We start from the raw sequence: 16484 nt of genomic DNA, 5'->3' as shown, positions 1-16484 counted from the left end.
TGTCTGTTTATCCAAAAGGAAGTAAAAAGGGAGAGCTAGAAAGATAGCATTGCATCACATTACATGGCAATGCAATGCACAGTTGCTGAAGTTGAACCAAAATGAGCTTGTAATCTGGCTTCTGCAACTTTGAACATGAAAAATCCAATGAGGAGAAGAAAAGCAGAGCCAAAGAGTCCATCCCAAAATCCGACAAACAAGCAAAATGAACAAAAAACATTGAATTCAATTCTTTCTGATTTTAGAAACTGCATTAAAGAAGGGGTGCACCGGTCCTGGAGATACTGCAATACCAGGTCAATGCGTGGAGTGGACAGAGCAAGCTCTTTTTCCATCTCCCTGTTCTAAAAATCCATTTAATATATGGTCCCCAGATAGGGGACGTATCAGATATTAAACTGATAAGAACAGATACCACACTTGATCTTAGCCAAAAGGCCGAGAAGCGATAACCAGAATTGGTTTCAAACTACGGAGCCACCCAAGGATCCTGAAAAGTCCATTTGTGGAGATGAGCTCCTGGACTCCCGTTAAGAAGACATGTTGTCAACCTCTAGATCCCTTACATGCCTGCACTTTTCGGCTTGCTGCTGCTGCAATCCACGCGTTTTAGATCTGCATAACTCCACCTCTTTAAACACAGCACCTTCACCCCCTGCTGTTCCCACCCGCCTCAACACCGTTGGAAGGGAGGAGAACCAATTAAGGCGGGGGGTGGGGTGGAACGAGCAACTGTCTACCCTTAGCAGGAGGGCTCCTGATTACATACCTCTCCTGCTGCTGCTGCTGCTGGCTGTCCAGCAGCAGACTGAAGGTGGCTGCTGCTGTGCACAGGTATATAAAGGCTCAGAGCCTATTATGACACGCGCAGCCAGCGTTCCATTGCCACATTCCATCTACTGCAGGCAGGATACCTGGCTGGCTGAATGTCGCTGAGAAGCTCACAGAGACCGCCATAAGCAACAGTTTAACAGAATGCCACAGACTAATCAACCAAACTTTTTGGGTTGGGTTCTCTTTTATAGTCTGCAGGCATTAAATGAAAGAAGTCAGTGTTCCAGCAGAAGGAGACAACGTTTCAGAAAAGGCATTGTAGCAAACCAAAAAAGAAATTTTAAGCGCAGCAGAGTAACCAGCGCACATACCTGTTAGCTCAGGTGAGTTTAAAAGGCTGCTGTTGATAACAAGGGCATTTGCTAAATAGATGGTGTGTGTGCAACAATATACTGAAAGGTCAATTATATTGTGCAGCTTATCTCACCACCTGTAGTTATTTAGGTGAAAGCTCCAAAATGCTTGCCTAATATGTCTGTTTATCCAAAAGGAAGTAAAAAGGGAGAGCTAGAAAGATAGCATTGCATCACATTACATGGCAATGCAATGCACAGTTGCTGAAGTTGAACCAAAATGAGCTTGTAATCTGGCTTCTGCAACTTTGAACATGAAAAATCCAATGAGGAGAAGAAAAGCAAAGCCAAAGAGTCCATCCCAAAATCCGACAAACAAGCAAAATGAACAAAAAACATTGAATTCAATTCTTTCTGATTTTAGAAACTGCATTAAAGAAGGGGTGCACCGGTCCTGGAGATACTGCAATACCAGGTCAATGCGTGGAGTGGACAGAGCAAGCTCTTTTTCCATCTCCCTGTTCTAAAAATCCATTTAATATATGGTCCCCAGATAGGGGACGTATCAGATATTAAACTGATAAGAACAGATACTACACTTGATCTTAGCCAAAAGGCCGAGAAGCGATAACCAGAATTGGTTTCAAACTACGGAGCCACCCAAGGATCCTGAAAAGTCCATTTGTGGAGATGAGCTCCTGGACTCCCGTTAAGAAGACATGTTGTCAACCTCTAGATCCCTTACATGCCTGCACTTTTCGGCTTGCTGCTGCTGCAATCCACGCGTTTTAGATCTGCATAACTCCACCTCTTTAAACACAGCACCTTCACCCCCTGCTGTTCCCACCCGCCTCAACACCGTTGGAAGGGAGGAGAACCAATTAAGGCGGGGGGTGGGGTGGAACGAGCAGCTGTCTACCCTTAGCAGGAGGGCTCCTGATTACATACCTCTCCTGCTGCTGCTGCTGGCTGTCCAGCAGCAGACTGAAGGTGGCTGCTGCTGTGCACAGGTATATAAAGGCTCAGAGCCTATTATGACACGCGCAGCCAGCGTTCCATTGCCACATTCCATCTACTGCAGGCAGGATACCTGGCTGGCTGAATGTCGCTGAGAAGCTCACAGAGACCGCCATAAGCAACAGTTTAACAGAATGCCACAGACTAATCAACCAAACTTTTTGGGTTGGGTTCTCTTTTATAGTCTGCAGGCATTAAATGAAAGAAGTCAGTGTTCCAGCAGAAGGAGACAACGTTTCAGAAAAGGCATTGTAGCAAACCAAAAAATAAATTTTAAGCGCAGCAGAGTAACCAGCGCACATACCTGTTAGCTCAGGTGAGTTTAAAAGGCTGCTGTTGATAACAAGGGCATTTGCTAAATAGATGGTGTGTGTGCAACAATATACTGAAAGGTCAATTATATTGTGCAGCTTATCTCACCACCTGTAGTTATTTAGGTGAAAGCTCCAAAATGCTTGCCTAATATGCCTGCTTATCCAAAAGGAAGTAAAAAGGGAGAGCTAGAAAGATAGCATTGCATCACATTACATGGCAATGCAATGCACAGTTGCTGAAGTTGAACCAAAATGAGCTTGTAATCTGGCTTCTGCAACTTTGAACATGAAAAATCCAATGAGGAGAAGAAAAGCAAAGCCAAAGAGTCCATCCCAAAATCCGACAAACAAGCAAAATGAACAAAAAACATTGAACTCAATTCTTTCTGATTTTAGAAACTGCATTAAAGAAGGGGTGCACCGGTCCTGGAGATACTGCAATACCAGGTCAATGCGTGGAGTGGACAGAGCAAGCTCTTTTTCCATCTCCCTGTTCTAAAAATCCATTTAATATATGGTCCCCAGATAGGGGACGTATCAGATATTAAACTGATAAGAACAGATTTTTTTTTTTTTTTTTTTTTTTCTCCTCAGACGAGGAAATTCCACAGTCTATGGAAACCAGACAAAGGAAAATTCCATCAAAACAGCTGCGTCAAATCCAATACGCAATTTGCTGTCCCCATCATCATCGGAAATATTTATTTCATATTTCAAAACAACAATAACAAAAATCAAGAGGTACTAACAATATATCTCCACTTTTTAACTTTCCATATTCCCTCCGCATCCACTTCCCCTCTCCTCTTTTTGTCCCATAGGAAACACACATACATCTTCCCCAAAATCACCTTCACACTATCCTTTACAGCAATTTCCTTCCTTTTAAACACATACACATTCCTCACATCCCATAACACTTCCTTTATACATGCAAGCATCAACCACAAGACTCTTTCCTTCGTCCCATCACATATTCCCAAACCAAACATAAACAACTCAAAAGACAACAAATTCACACCACACAATTCTTTACACAAAGGCCCCATTCTCCCAATCACATCTCTAGCATACTGGCAATTCCAAAAAACATGCAACACACTTTCCCTTCCACCACAGCCATTTCTTGGACACATTTCACTCCTCACCAAACCTCTATTCCTCTGAAACTCTCTCACAGGTAATACTCCATGTAAAGACTGCCACACCACCTCACTCTGTTTGTTGGTCATACCACTCATCCGCACTTTCTTCCAAACCTTCTGCACATCACCACCCCTAACCATATTTATTCCACATTCTACCTCTCTACATTCAATCATCCTATACACAGCCTTCTTATTCTCCAGCAATCTCACATCTGCATCACACAGTTCATACCTCACCAAAAACTTATAAACCCACACATACCATACAGGCACCTCAAAAGCAATCGGACATCGCAAATCCCTTTCTCGCCACTTTAAACGAAACAAATACGCTCCAAATAAATACCTACACATAGATGAAAACTTTCCATCCGCCCTAATCACTTTCAAAACAAACACAACGATATTCACACCAAAAAACACGTCCAAATTCGGAAAACCCAAACCACCTTTTTCCACTCTTTTAACCAAAATTTCTCTCCTAGCTCTCTCCATTTTCGAGTTCCACAAAAAAACAAATAAAATTCTATTCAAGCTTCTCATACACATATATCCTGGTGGAAATACTACCGCAATATATAAAAATATTGGCAACACCACACTCTTAACAATTAAAATCTTCCCAAAAAAGGATAAACTCCTCAATTTCCAAAAATTCAACTTCTGCTCAACTTTTCCTTTCGCATCATCCCAACTTTCTTTCCCATCCAAACTCTCTGAAAACTTCACACCCAACACTTTAATAGGTCCATTCACTACATTCACACCTACATCCCTACTTAAACTTCTGCCTCCAAAACCCTTACACTCACTCTTTTCCCAATTCACTTTAAACGCAGATGCACCACAAAAAATAGACACTAACAACTTCACCCGCCTCACCGAACATTCAGAATCACATAATACACACACGTCATCCATATAACCACTCACCTTCCATTCTTTTCCTCCACCTCCCGGCACTTGCACACCACGAATTACCTTATCTTTCCTCAGCATACACAACAATGGCTCAATTGCACAAATAAATGCTACAGGGGACAAAGGACACCCCTGTCGCACACCCGAAAGCACATTCACTTTCCTACCCACATACCCATTCATTAAAACACAGCTATAAACACCCGCATACAAACTTCTCACTCGCCCAACAAAATCAGCCGGAAAACCCATTTTTAACAACACTCTGAACAAAAAAACATGCGACAACCTATCATAAGCCTTTTCAAAATCCAAACTTAACAAAAATACACTCTTCTTACGACCCATGCAATCCCATAGACAATCTCTTAACATACACACACACTCATGAATCCGCCTCCCAGGTACCGCACAACACTGCTCATCCCCAATCACACTCTCTATAACATCACGCATCCTATTAGCCATAAGTTTTGCATAGATTTTATAATCACAATTAAGTAACGTTATTGGCCTCCAATTCCTCAGACTTTTCAAATCCCCTTTCTTAGGAATCAACACAACCATACCTGCACGCATACTCTCAGTCACCTCCATGTTTCCCCACATATACTTACATACATCCACAAAGTCCTTACCAATCACACCCCACATCACACGATAAAATTCTACTGGGAGGCCATCCTCCCCCGGCGTCTTATTCAAAGCCATACTACACATAACCTTCCATACCTCATCACCAGTCACCTCACCCATCACTCTCTCTCTTTCTGCTTCACTCAACTTACTCTCTAACACACTCAAAACATCATTCTCCAAACATTCATCCCTCTGTTTCACTGCATACAGATCCTCATAAAACTTAGCCACCTCTTCACACATATCCTCTCCACTCACCTCACTTCCATCTGCTCCATACACCACGCTCATACTCTGTTTCTTTCCAAAAACTTTTTTAAAGAAAAACCGAGAACATTTCTCATCCTGCTCCATCTTATCAATCTTTGCCCTAAACACTATGCTTCTCCCTCTCTCCAACAAAAACTCACTAATCTCCTTTTTTACCTCTAAAATATCCTCCTCCACCTCAACTCCTCCTTCCCTTAACTTATACAAAACGCTCAACCGCGCGTTCAGTTTAACAAAACTCTCTCTTTTAATTGCTGCATACTTGTATCCTAAATTTTTAAAGAACATTTTTGTTTGTTTCTTCACCCAGTCCCACCACTCACAAACATTCCCAAACTCATTTTTATGCTTACACCATTCTTCATACCGCCTTTCATACTCCTTTCTCACATCTTCATTCTCTAACAGTTTAACATTTAACTTCCACAATCCTCTCCCAAACACTCCATCAACTTTTATATCCAACTCACACAACATACACACATGATCTGAAAAAAGAACGTTTTCCTGCCTATAATTAACAGAAACCATATTTTTAGAAATAAAACAATAATCCAATCTGGATTGTACCCTACCACTCTCAGAAAAGAAAGTGTTCAACAAAGGATTCATGTTACACACGCGCTGCATATCACACAACCCAAAATCATTCACTAACTCCAATAATGCTTTCCCAGACACATCCACATTCACTCTCCCCACATCACAGTTCATATCACCCACAATTACCACAGGTATTCTTCCTGGAACAAAAAGCTTAATTTTTTCAAATAAATTTTTGCGCTCATTTTTTTCAACTGGCGCATAAACATTAATAACACAAAACTTTACATTCTTGTATACAAAATTAGCAAGGATACATCTCCCCACCTCAATAACCAAATAATCACTCAAAACAACCTCCCTTCCTTTAACCAAAATACCCACACCATCATTCTTATTACATGCACTCCCCGACCACACAGACGCTCCATAAGACCATTCATCCCCTTTCACACCATCCACTACCCCACATTCTTGTAAACAAAAAATAGATGCATTTTGCATAGCTAAAAACTCAAAAATAGCAGCTCTTCTTACTTTACTTTTAAACACTCTTACGTTTTGGGACACTATGGTAAATCCCATAATACTTCTACTCCTTCACCAATTACACAAAGAAATAGCCTTTGGCCTAAACCAAAGCTCACAAGAGGACAAAAAGAAAAAACATTTACAATATTATATGGTGACACTATCCAGCACCACCACTATCCTCCTCCGCCATCAGAACAGAACAGCTGGTTTCCGACCCGCTGGCTTCACCAGCCACACTCCTCATTCTGGCAGTTCTGATCTTCCTCTGAGGCTCACTAAAATCTGCATCATCACTGCCCCCACCATCCTCCCTACGACTCTTCTTTGCACCCCTATCATCCTCCGAAGAAAAATCTTCAATGTTTTCAGGACCCGAAGGGTGTTCAGGACTGTCGGGTTCTGAGATTTGCACTTCACATCCTGTTGCGTCCATTGCCTCTCCAAAAGTCATCATCTCAGGCAGCTCTGCCTCCACCACTTTCCTAGATATTCTCACAGACACTGCCTTTTTCTCCACCTTTGCCACTTCCCTCCAGAACTCCTTTTCTTCCCTCCGCTTCTTCCTCATTTCTTCAGCAGAAGAAGAACATGGTCTCAGGGACACCTCCTCTGGCGCCGTAGAGGGAGAGGCTCTACCAGTTTCCCGCCTCCTTCCCTCTCTCTCCTCCCTCTCCAATCTTTCCAGCACTTTCAGTGCGCTTGCCATCTGCCTCCTCTCCAGCTCCTCCTCCTTCTGTTCTTTATCAGAACGTCTAGGTGCACTCCTAGGACAGTCCTTATACATGTGATCACTACTCCCACAGACATCACAGGACTTGGCCTCTGGACACTGGTTGGCCATATGCCCCTCCTTTCTGCAATTTCGGCAACACTGCCCTTTAAGGCATGTTACCATGGTATGTCCGAAAGAAAAGCATCTACGGCAAAACATGGGCTGGCCTGGGTAAAAGAGGAAACCTCTATGGCCTGCAACGGAAAAATTTGATGGAGGGTGTCTAAAGCCCCCCACACTGTCAGGATCCCTTTTCAATTTCACACGGAATTTATACTGACAGTTAAAGATTCCTAGACAATTGACTTGCTTCACTCCCTTCCGCACATATTCACAGTAGCGAGAGAGGAAGCACTCCAGCAGCTCAGGGTCTGTAAAAGGGTTATAGACAGTCACAGTCACCTCCTTTTCTTGCAGACCAAACAAAGGTTCCCATCTAACTCCTTCCAAGCAGGGGTCACTAGAGTGACCACGGAGCCATTCAAAGACATTAAGGCAAACATCCTGGTCCATAAAGGTAACGTCATAATTACCTTGACGTGAAAATTCGTTGACACTGAAGATCTCAGAACGTCTTGCTCCAGCTTTGCCTTCAACGATGTCTTGAACAATGAAAACCACGTTGTTCTTGTTCTGGTCAGATGGATCCACGGACAAACGGATGGTGTTCTTCACAAAAGACATCTTGGATTCTGTCGGTATGGAATACCACAGGAAAAAGCAGAAAATCCTCCACAAAAGGGTCCGGATTCCTCCAGGAGACTCGCACCAATCAAGGTACAGTCATACGATCGCAGCCAAAAGGCCGAGAAGCGATAACCAGAATTGGTTTCAAACTACGGAGCCACCCAAGGATCCTGAAAAGTCCATTTGTGGAGATGAGCTCCTGGACTCCCGTTAAGAAGACATGTTGTCAACCTCTAGATCCCTTACATGCCTGCACTTTTCGGCTTGCTGCTGCTGCAATCCACGCGTTTTAGATCTGCATAACTCCACCTCTTTAAACACAGCACCTTCACCCCCTGCTGTTCCCACCCGCCTCAACACCGTTGGAAGGGAGGAGAACCAATTAAGGCGGGGGGTGGGGTGGAACGAGCAGCTGTCTACCCTTAGCAGGAGGGCTCCTGATTACATACCTCTCCTGCTGCTGCTGCTGCTGGCTGTCCAGCAGCAGACTGAAGGTGGCTGCTGCTGTGCACAGGTATATAAAGGCTCAGAGCCTATTATGACACGCGCAGCCAGCGTTCCATTGCCACATTCCATCTACTGCAGGCAGGATACCTGGCTGGCTGAATGTCGCTGAGAAGCTCACAGAGACCGCCATAAGCAACAGTTTAACAGAATGCCACAGACTAATCAACCAAACTTTTTGGGTTGGGTTCTCTTTTATAGTCTGCAGGCATTAAATGAAAGAAGTCAGTGTTCCAGCAGAAGGAGACAACGTTTCAGAAAAGGCATTGTAGCAAACCAAAAAAGAAATTTTAAGCGCAGCAGAGTAACCAGCGCACATACCTGTTAGCTCAGGTGAGTTTAAAAGGCTGCTGTTGATAACAAGGGCATTTGCTAAATAGATGGTGTGTGTGCAACAATATACTGAAAGGTCAATTATATTGTGCAGCTTATCTCACCACCTGTAGTTATTTAGGTGAAAGCTCCAAAATGCTTGCCTAATATGTCTGTTTATCCAAAAGGAAGTAAAAAGGGAGAGCTAGAAAGATAGCATTGCATCACATTACATGGCAATGCAATGCACAGTTGCTGAAGTTGAACCAAAATGAGCTTGTAATCTGGCTTCTGCAACTTTGAACATGAAAAATCCAATGAGGAGAAGAAAAGCAAAGCCAAAGAGTCCATCCCAAAATCCGACAAACAAGCAAAATGAACAAAAAACATTGAATTCAATTCTTTCTGATTTTAGAAACTGCATTAAAGAAGGGGTGCACCGGTCCTGGAGATACTGCAATACCAGGTCAATGCGTGGAGTGGACAGAGCAAGCTCTTTTTCCATCTCCCTGTTCTAAAAATCCATTTAATATATGGTCCCCAGATAGGGGACGTATCAGATATTAAACTGATAAGAACAGATACTACACTTGATCTTAGCCAAAAGGCCGAGAAGCGATAACCAGAATTGGTTTCAAACTACGGAGCCACCCAAGGATCCTGAAAAGTCCATTTGTGGAGATGAGCTCCTGGACTCCCGTTAAGAAGACATGTTGTCAACCTCTAGATCCCTTACATGCCTGCACTTTTCGGCTTGCTGCTGCTGCAATCCACGCGTTTTAGATCTGCATAACTCCACCTCTTTAAACACAGCACCTTCACCCCCTGCTGTTCCCACCCGCCTCAACACCGTTGGAAGGGAGGAGAACCAATTAAGGCGGGGGGTGGGGTGGAACGAGCAGCTGTCTACCCTTAGCAGGAGGGCTCCTGATTACATACCTCTCCTGCTGCTGCTGCTGCTGCTGGCTGTCCAGCAGCAGACTGAAGGTGGCTGCTGCTGTGCACAGGTATATAAAGGCTCAGAGCCTATTATGACACGCGCAGCCAGCGTTCCATTGCCACATTCCATCTACTGCAGGCAGGATACCTGGCTGGCTGAATGTCGCTGAGAAGCTCACAGAGACCGCCATAAGCAACAGTTTAACAGAATGCCACAGACTAATCAACCAAACTTTTTGGGTTGGGTTCTCTTTTATAGTCTGCAGGCATTAAATGAAAGAAGTCAGTGTTCCAGCAGAAGGAGACAACGTTTCAGAAAAGGCATTGTAGCAAACCAAAAAAGAAATTTTAAGCGCAGCAGAGTAACCAGCGCACATACCTGTTAGCTCAGGTGAGTTTAAAAGGCTGCTGTTGATAACAAGGGCATTTGCTAAATAGATGGTGTGTGTGCAACAATATACTGAAAGGTCAATTATATTGTGCAGCTTATCTCACCACCTGTAGTTATTTAGGTGAAAGCTCCAAAATGCTTGCCTAATATGTCTGTTTATCCAAAAGGAAGTAAAAAGGGAGAGCTAGAAAGATAGCATTGCATCACATTACATGGCAATGCAATGCACAGTTGCTGAAGTTGAACCAAAATGAGCTTGTAATCTGGCTTCTGCAACTTTGAACATGAAAAATCCAATGAGGAGAAGAAAAGCAAAGCCAAAGAGTCCATCCCAAAATCCGACAAACAAGCAAAATGAACAAAAAACATTGAATTCAATTCTTTCTGATTTTAGAAACTGCATTAAAGAAGGGGTGCACCGGTCCTGGAGATACTGCAATACCAGGTCAATGCGTGGAGTGGACAGAGCAAGCTCTTTTTCCATCTCCCTGTTCTAAAAATCCATTTAATATATGGTCCCCAGATAGGGGACGTATCAGATATTAAACTGATAAGAACAGATACTACACTTGATCTTAGCCAAAAGGCCGAGAAGCGATAACCAGAATTGGTTTCAAACTACGGAGCCACCCAAGGATCCTGAAAAGTCCATTTGTGGAGATGAGCTCCTGGACTCCCGTTAAGAAGACATGTTGTCAACCTCTAGATCCCTTACATGCCTGCACTTTTCGGCTTGCTGCTGCTGCAATCCACGCGTTTTAGATCTGCATAACTCCACCTCTTTAAACACAGCACCTTCACCCCCTGCTGTTCCCACCCGCCTCAACACCGTTGGAAGGGAGGAGAACCAATTAAGGCGGGGGGTGGGGTGGAACGAGCAGCTGTCTACCCTTAGCAGGAGGGCTCCTGATTACATACCTCTCCTGCTGCTGCTGCTGCTGGCTGTCCAGCAGCAGACTGAAGGTGGCTGCTGCTGTGCACAGGTATATAAAGGCTCAGAGCCTATTATGACACGCGCAGCCAGCGTTCCATTGCCACATTCCATCTACTGCAGGCAGGATACCTGGCTGGCTGAATGTCGCTGAGAAGCTCACAGAGACCGCCATAAGCAACAGTTTAACAGAATGCCACAGACTAATCAACCAAACTTTTTGGGTTGGGTTCTCTTTTATAGTCTGCAGGCATTAAATGAAAGAAGTCAGTGTTCCAGCAGAAGGAGACAACGTTTCAGAAAAGGCATTGTAGCAAACCAAAAAAGAAATTTTAAGCGCAGCAGAGTAACCAGCGCACATACCTGTTAGCTCAGGTGAGTTTAAAAGGCTGCTGTTGATAACAAGGGCATTTGCTAAATAGATGGTGTGTGTGCAACAATATACTGAAAGGTCAATTATATTGTGCAGCTTATCTCACCACCTGTAGTTATTTAGGTGAAAGCTCCAAAATGCTTGCCTAATATGTCTGTTTATCCAAAAGGAAGTAAAAAGGGAGAGCTAGAAAGATAGCATTGCATCACATTACATGGCAATGCAATGCACAGTTGCTGAAGTTGAACCAAAATGAGCTTGTAATCTGGCTTCTGCAACTTTGAACATGAAAAATCCAATGAGGAGAAGAAAAGCAAAGCCAAAGAGTCCATCCCAAAATCCGACAAACAAGCAAAATGAACAAAAAACATTGAATTCAATTCTTTCTGATTTTAGAAACTGCATTAAAGAAGGGGTGCACCGGTCCTGGAGATACTGCAATACCAGGTCAATGCGTGGAGTGGACAGAGCAAGCTCTTTTTCCATCTCCCTGTTCTAAAAATCCATTTAATATATGGTCCCCAGATAGGGGACGTATCAGATATTAAACTGATAAGAACAGATACTACACTTGATCTTAGCCAAAAGGCCGAGAAGCGATAACCAGAATTGGTTTCAAACTACGGAGCCACCCAAGGATCCTGAAAAGTCCATTTGTGGAGATGAGCTCCTGGACTCCCGTTAAGAAGACATGTTGTCAACCTCTAGATCCCTTACATGCCTGCACTTTTCGGCTTGCTGCTGCTGCAATCCACGCGTTTTAGATCTGCATAACTCCACCTCTTTAAACACAGCACCTTCACCCCCTGCTGTTCCCACCCGCCTCAACACCGTTGGAAGGGAGGAGAACCAATTAAGGCGGGGGGTGGGGTGGGACGAGCAGCTGTCTACCCTTAGCAGGAGGGCTCCTGATTACATACCTCTCCTGCTGCTGCTGCTGCTGGCTGTCCAGCAGCAGACTGAAGGTGGCTGCTGCTGTGCACAGGTATATAAAGGCTCAGAGCCTATTATGACACGCGCAGCCAGCGTTCCATTGCCACATTCCATCTACTGCAGGCAGGATACCTGGCTGGCTGAATGTCGCTGAGAAGCTCACAGAGACTGCCATAAGCAACAGTTTAACAGAATGCCACAGACTAATCAACCAAACTTTTTGGGTTGGGTTCTCTTTTATAGTCTGCAGGCATTAAATGAAAGAAGTCAGTGTTCCAGCAGAAGGAGACAACGTTTCAGAAAAGGCATTGTAGCAAACCAAAAAAGAAATTTTAAGCGCAGCAGAGTAACCAGCGCACATACCTGTTAGCTCAGGTGAGTTTAAAAGGCTGCTGTTGATAACAAGGGCATTTGCTAAATAGATGGTGTGTGTGCAACAATATACTGAAAGGTCAATTATATTGTGCAGCTTATCTCACCACCTGTAGTTATTTAGGTGAAAGCTCCAAAATGCTTGCCTAATATGTCTGTTTATCCAAAAGGAAGTAAAAAGGGAGAGCTAGAAAGATAGCATTGCATCACATTACATGGCAATGCAATGCACAGTTGCTGAAGTTGAACCAAAATGAGCTTGTAATCTGGCTTCTGCAACTTTGAACATGAAAAATCCAATGAGGAGAAGAAAAGCAAAGCCAAAGAGTCAATCCCAAAATCCGACAAACAAGCAAAATGAACAAAAAACATTGAATTCAATTCTTTCTGATTTTAGAAACTGCATTAAAGAAGGGGTGCACCGGTCCTGGAGATACTGCAATACCAGGTCAATGCGTGGAGTGGACAGAGCAAGCTCTTTTTCCATCTCCCTGTTCTAAAAATCCATTTAATATATGGTCCCCAGATAGGAGACGTATCAGATATTAAACTGATAAGAACAGATACTACACTTGATCTTAGCCAAAAGGCCGAGAAGCGATAACCAGAATTGGTTTCAAACTACGGAGCCACCCAAGGATCCTGAAAAGTCCATTTGTGGAGATGAGCTCCTGGACTCCCGTTAAGAAGACATGTTGTCAACCTCTAGATCCCTTACATGCCTGCACTTTTCGGCTTGCTGCTGCTGCAATCCACGCGTTTTAGATCTGCATAACTCCACCTCTTTAAACACAGCACCTTCACCCCCTGCTGTTCCCACCCGCCTCAACACCGTTGGAAGGGAGGAGAACCAATTAAGGCGGGGGGTGGGGTGGAACGAGCAGCTGTCTACCCTTAGCAGGAGGGCTCCTGATTACATACCTCTCCTGCTGCTGCTGCTGCTGGCTGTCCAGCAGCAGACTGAAGGTGGCTGCTGCTGTGCACAGGTATATAAAGGCTCAGAGCCTATTATGACACGCGCAGCCAGCGTTCCATTGCCACATTCCATCTACTGCAGGCAGGATACCTGGCTGGCTGAATGTCGCTGAGAAGCTCACAGAGACCGCCATAAGCAACAGTTTAACAGAATGCCACAGACTAATCAACCAAACTTTTTGGGTTGGGTTCTCTTTTATAGTCTGCAGGCATTAAATGAAAGAAGTCAGTGTTCCAGCAGAAGGAGACAACGTTTCAGAAAAGGCATTGTAGCAAACCAAAAAAGAAATTTTAAGCGCAGCAGAGTAACCAGCGCACATACCTGTTAGCTCAGGTGAGTTTAAAAGGCTGCTGTTGATAACAAGGGCATTTGCTAAATAGATGGTGTGTGTGCAACAATATACTGAAAGGTCAATTATATTGTGCAGCTTATCTCACCACCTGTAGTTATTTAGGTGAAAGCTCCAAAATGCTTGCCTAATATGTCTGTTTATCCAAAAGGAAGTAAAAAGGGAGAGCTAGAAAGATAGCATTGCATCACATTACATGGCAATGCAATGCACAGTTGCTGAAGTTGAACCAAAATGAGCTTGTAATCTGGCTTCTGCAACTTTGAACATGAAAAATCCAATGAGGAGAAGAAAAGCAAAGCCAAAGAGTCCATCCCAAAATCCGACAAACAAGCAAAATGAACAAAAAACATTGAATTCAATTCTTTCTGATTTTAGAAACTGCATTAAAGAAGGGGTGCACCGGTCCTGGAGATACTGCAATACCAGGTCAATGCGTGGAGTGGACAGAGCAAGCTCTTTTTCCATCTCCCTGTTCTAAAAATCAATTTAATATATGGTCCCCAGATAGGGGACGTATCAGATATTAAACTGATAAGAACAGATACTACACTTGATCTTAGCCAAAAGGCCGAGAAGCGATAACCAGAATTGGTTTCAAACTACGGAGCCACCCAAGGATCCTGAAAAGTCCATTTGTGGAGATGAGCTCCTGGACTCCCGTTAAGAAGACATGTTGTCAACCTCTAGATCCCTTACATGCCTGCACTTTTCGGCTTGCTGCTGCTGCAATCCACGCGTTTTAGATCTGCATAACTCCACCTCTTTAAACACAGCACCTTCACCCCCTGCTGTTCCCACCCGCCTCAACACCGTTGGAAGGGAGGAGAACCAATTAAGGCGGGGGGTGGGGTGGAACGAGCAGCTGTCTACCCTTAGCAGGAGGGCTCCTGATTACATACCTCTCCTGCTGCTGCTGCTGCTGGCTGTCCAGCAGCAGACTGAAGGTGGCTGCTGCTGTGCACAGGTATATAAAGGCTCAGAGCCTATTATGACACGCGCAGCCAGCGTTCCATTGCCACATTCCATCTACTGCAGGCAGGATACCTGGCTGGCTGAATGTCGCTGAGAAGCTCACAGAGACCGCCATAAGCAACAGTTTAACAGAATGCCACAGACTAATCAACCAAACTTTTTGGGTTGGGTTCTCTTTTATAGTCTGCAGGCATTAAATGAAAGAAGTCAGTGTTCCAGCAGAAGGAGACAACGTTTCAGAAAAGGCATTGTAGCAAACCAAAAAAGAAATTTTAAGCGCAGCAGAGTAACCAGCGCACATACCTGTTAGCTCAGGTGAGTTTAAAAGGCTGCTGCTGATAACAAGGGCATTTGCTAAATAGATGGTGTGTGTGCAACAATATTCTGAAAGGTCAATTATATTGTGCAGCTTATCTCACCACCTGTAGTTATTTAGGTGAAAGCTCCAAAATGCTTGCCTAATATGTCTGTTTATCCAAAAGGAAGTAAAAAGGGAGAGCTAGAAAGATAGCATTGCATCACATTACATGGCAATGCAATGCACAGTTGCTGAAGTTGAACCAAAATGAGCTTGTAATCTGGCTTCTGCAACTTTGAACATGAAAAATCCAATGAGGAGAAGAAAAGCAAAGCCAAAGAGTCCATCCCAAAATCCGACAAACAAGCAAAATGAACAAAAAACATTGAATTCAATTCTTTCTGATTTTAGAAACTGCATTAAAGAAGGGGTGCACCGGTCCTGGAGATACTGCAATACCAGGTCAATGCGTGGAGTGGACAGAGCAAGCTCTTTTTCCATCTCCCTGTTCTAAAAATCCATTTAATATATGGTCCCCAGATAGGGGACGTATCAGATATTAAACTGATAAGAACAGATACTACACTTGATCTTAGCCAAAAGGCCGAGAAGGGATAACCAGAATTGGTTTCAAACTACGGAGCCACCCAAGGATCCTGAAAAGTCCATTTGTGGAGATGAGCTCCTGGACTCCCGTTAAGAAGACATGTTGTCAACCTCTAGATCCCTTACATGCCTGCACTTTTCGGCTTGCTGCTGCTGCAATCCACGCGTTTTAGATCTGCATAACTCCACCTCTTTAAACACAGCACCTTCACCCCCTGCTGTTCCCACCCGCCTCAACACCGTTGGAAGGGAGGAGAACCAATTAAGGCGGGGGGTGGGGTGGAACGAGCAGCTGTCTACCCTTAGCAGGAGGGCTCCTGATTACATACCTCTCCTGCTGCTGCTGCTGCTGGCTGTCCAGCAGCAGACTGAAGGTGGCTGCTGCTGTGCACAGGTATATAAAGGCTCAGAGCCTATTATGACACGCGCAGCCAGCGTTCCATTGCCACATTCCATCTACTGCAGGCAGGATACCTGGCTGGCTGAATGTTGCTGAGAAGCTCACAGAGACCGCCATAAGCAACAGTTTAACAGAATGCCACAGACTAATCAA

At 44.1% G+C, this 16484-nt stretch overlaps 9 non-coding genes across 9 annotated transcripts; all 9 read right to left on the bottom strand.

Annotated features, from left to right (window-relative positions):
• Nucleotides 1-259: 259 nt before the first annotated feature.
• Nucleotides 260-450, bottom strand: LOC141251702 (U2 spliceosomal RNA). Its single transcript, XR_012313341.1, has one exon. It is a non-coding gene; the product is annotated as a U2 spliceosomal RNA (small nuclear RNA).
• A 1115-nt stretch (nucleotides 451-1565) lies between these two features.
• On the bottom strand, nucleotides 1566-1756 carry LOC141251699 (U2 spliceosomal RNA). Its single transcript, XR_012313338.1, has one exon. It is a non-coding gene; the product is annotated as a U2 spliceosomal RNA (small nuclear RNA).
• A 1112-nt stretch (nucleotides 1757-2868) lies between these two features.
• On the bottom strand, nucleotides 2869-3062 carry LOC141251704 (U2 spliceosomal RNA). The gene has a single exon (XR_012313343.1). It is a non-coding gene; the product is annotated as a U2 spliceosomal RNA (small nuclear RNA).
• Nucleotides 3063-9217: 6155 nt separating this feature from the next.
• Nucleotides 9218-9408, bottom strand: LOC141251697 (U2 spliceosomal RNA). The gene has a single exon (XR_012313337.1). It is a non-coding gene; the product is annotated as a U2 spliceosomal RNA (small nuclear RNA).
• A 1118-nt stretch (nucleotides 9409-10526) lies between these two features.
• Nucleotides 10527-10717, bottom strand: LOC141251696 (U2 spliceosomal RNA). The gene has a single exon (XR_012313336.1). It is a non-coding gene; the product is annotated as a U2 spliceosomal RNA (small nuclear RNA).
• Nucleotides 10718-11832: 1115 nt separating this feature from the next.
• Nucleotides 11833-12023, bottom strand: LOC141251695 (U2 spliceosomal RNA). Its single transcript, XR_012313335.1, has one exon. It is a non-coding gene; the product is annotated as a U2 spliceosomal RNA (small nuclear RNA).
• A 1115-nt stretch (nucleotides 12024-13138) lies between these two features.
• LOC141251701 (U2 spliceosomal RNA) lies at nucleotides 13139-13329 on the bottom strand. The gene has a single exon (XR_012313340.1). It is a non-coding gene; the product is annotated as a U2 spliceosomal RNA (small nuclear RNA).
• Nucleotides 13330-14444: 1115 nt separating this feature from the next.
• On the bottom strand, nucleotides 14445-14635 carry LOC141251683 (U2 spliceosomal RNA). The gene has a single exon (XR_012313323.1). It is a non-coding gene; the product is annotated as a U2 spliceosomal RNA (small nuclear RNA).
• Nucleotides 14636-15750: 1115 nt separating this feature from the next.
• On the bottom strand, nucleotides 15751-15941 carry LOC141251705 (U2 spliceosomal RNA). The gene has a single exon (XR_012313344.1). It is a non-coding gene; the product is annotated as a U2 spliceosomal RNA (small nuclear RNA).
• Nucleotides 15942-16484: the final 543 nt, after the last annotated feature.

This window comes from Phyllobates terribilis, unplaced genomic scaffold (genome assembly GCF_046119375.1).
Source record: "Phyllobates terribilis strain yellow unplaced genomic scaffold, ASM4611937v1 Scaffold_7534__1_contigs__length_37034, whole genome shotgun sequence".
Lineage (NCBI taxonomy): Eukaryota > Metazoa > Chordata > Amphibia > Anura > Dendrobatidae > Phyllobates > Phyllobates terribilis.
Note: the sequence above shows the minus strand (reverse complement) of the source record. Positions and strands in the feature narration are given on the sequence as shown.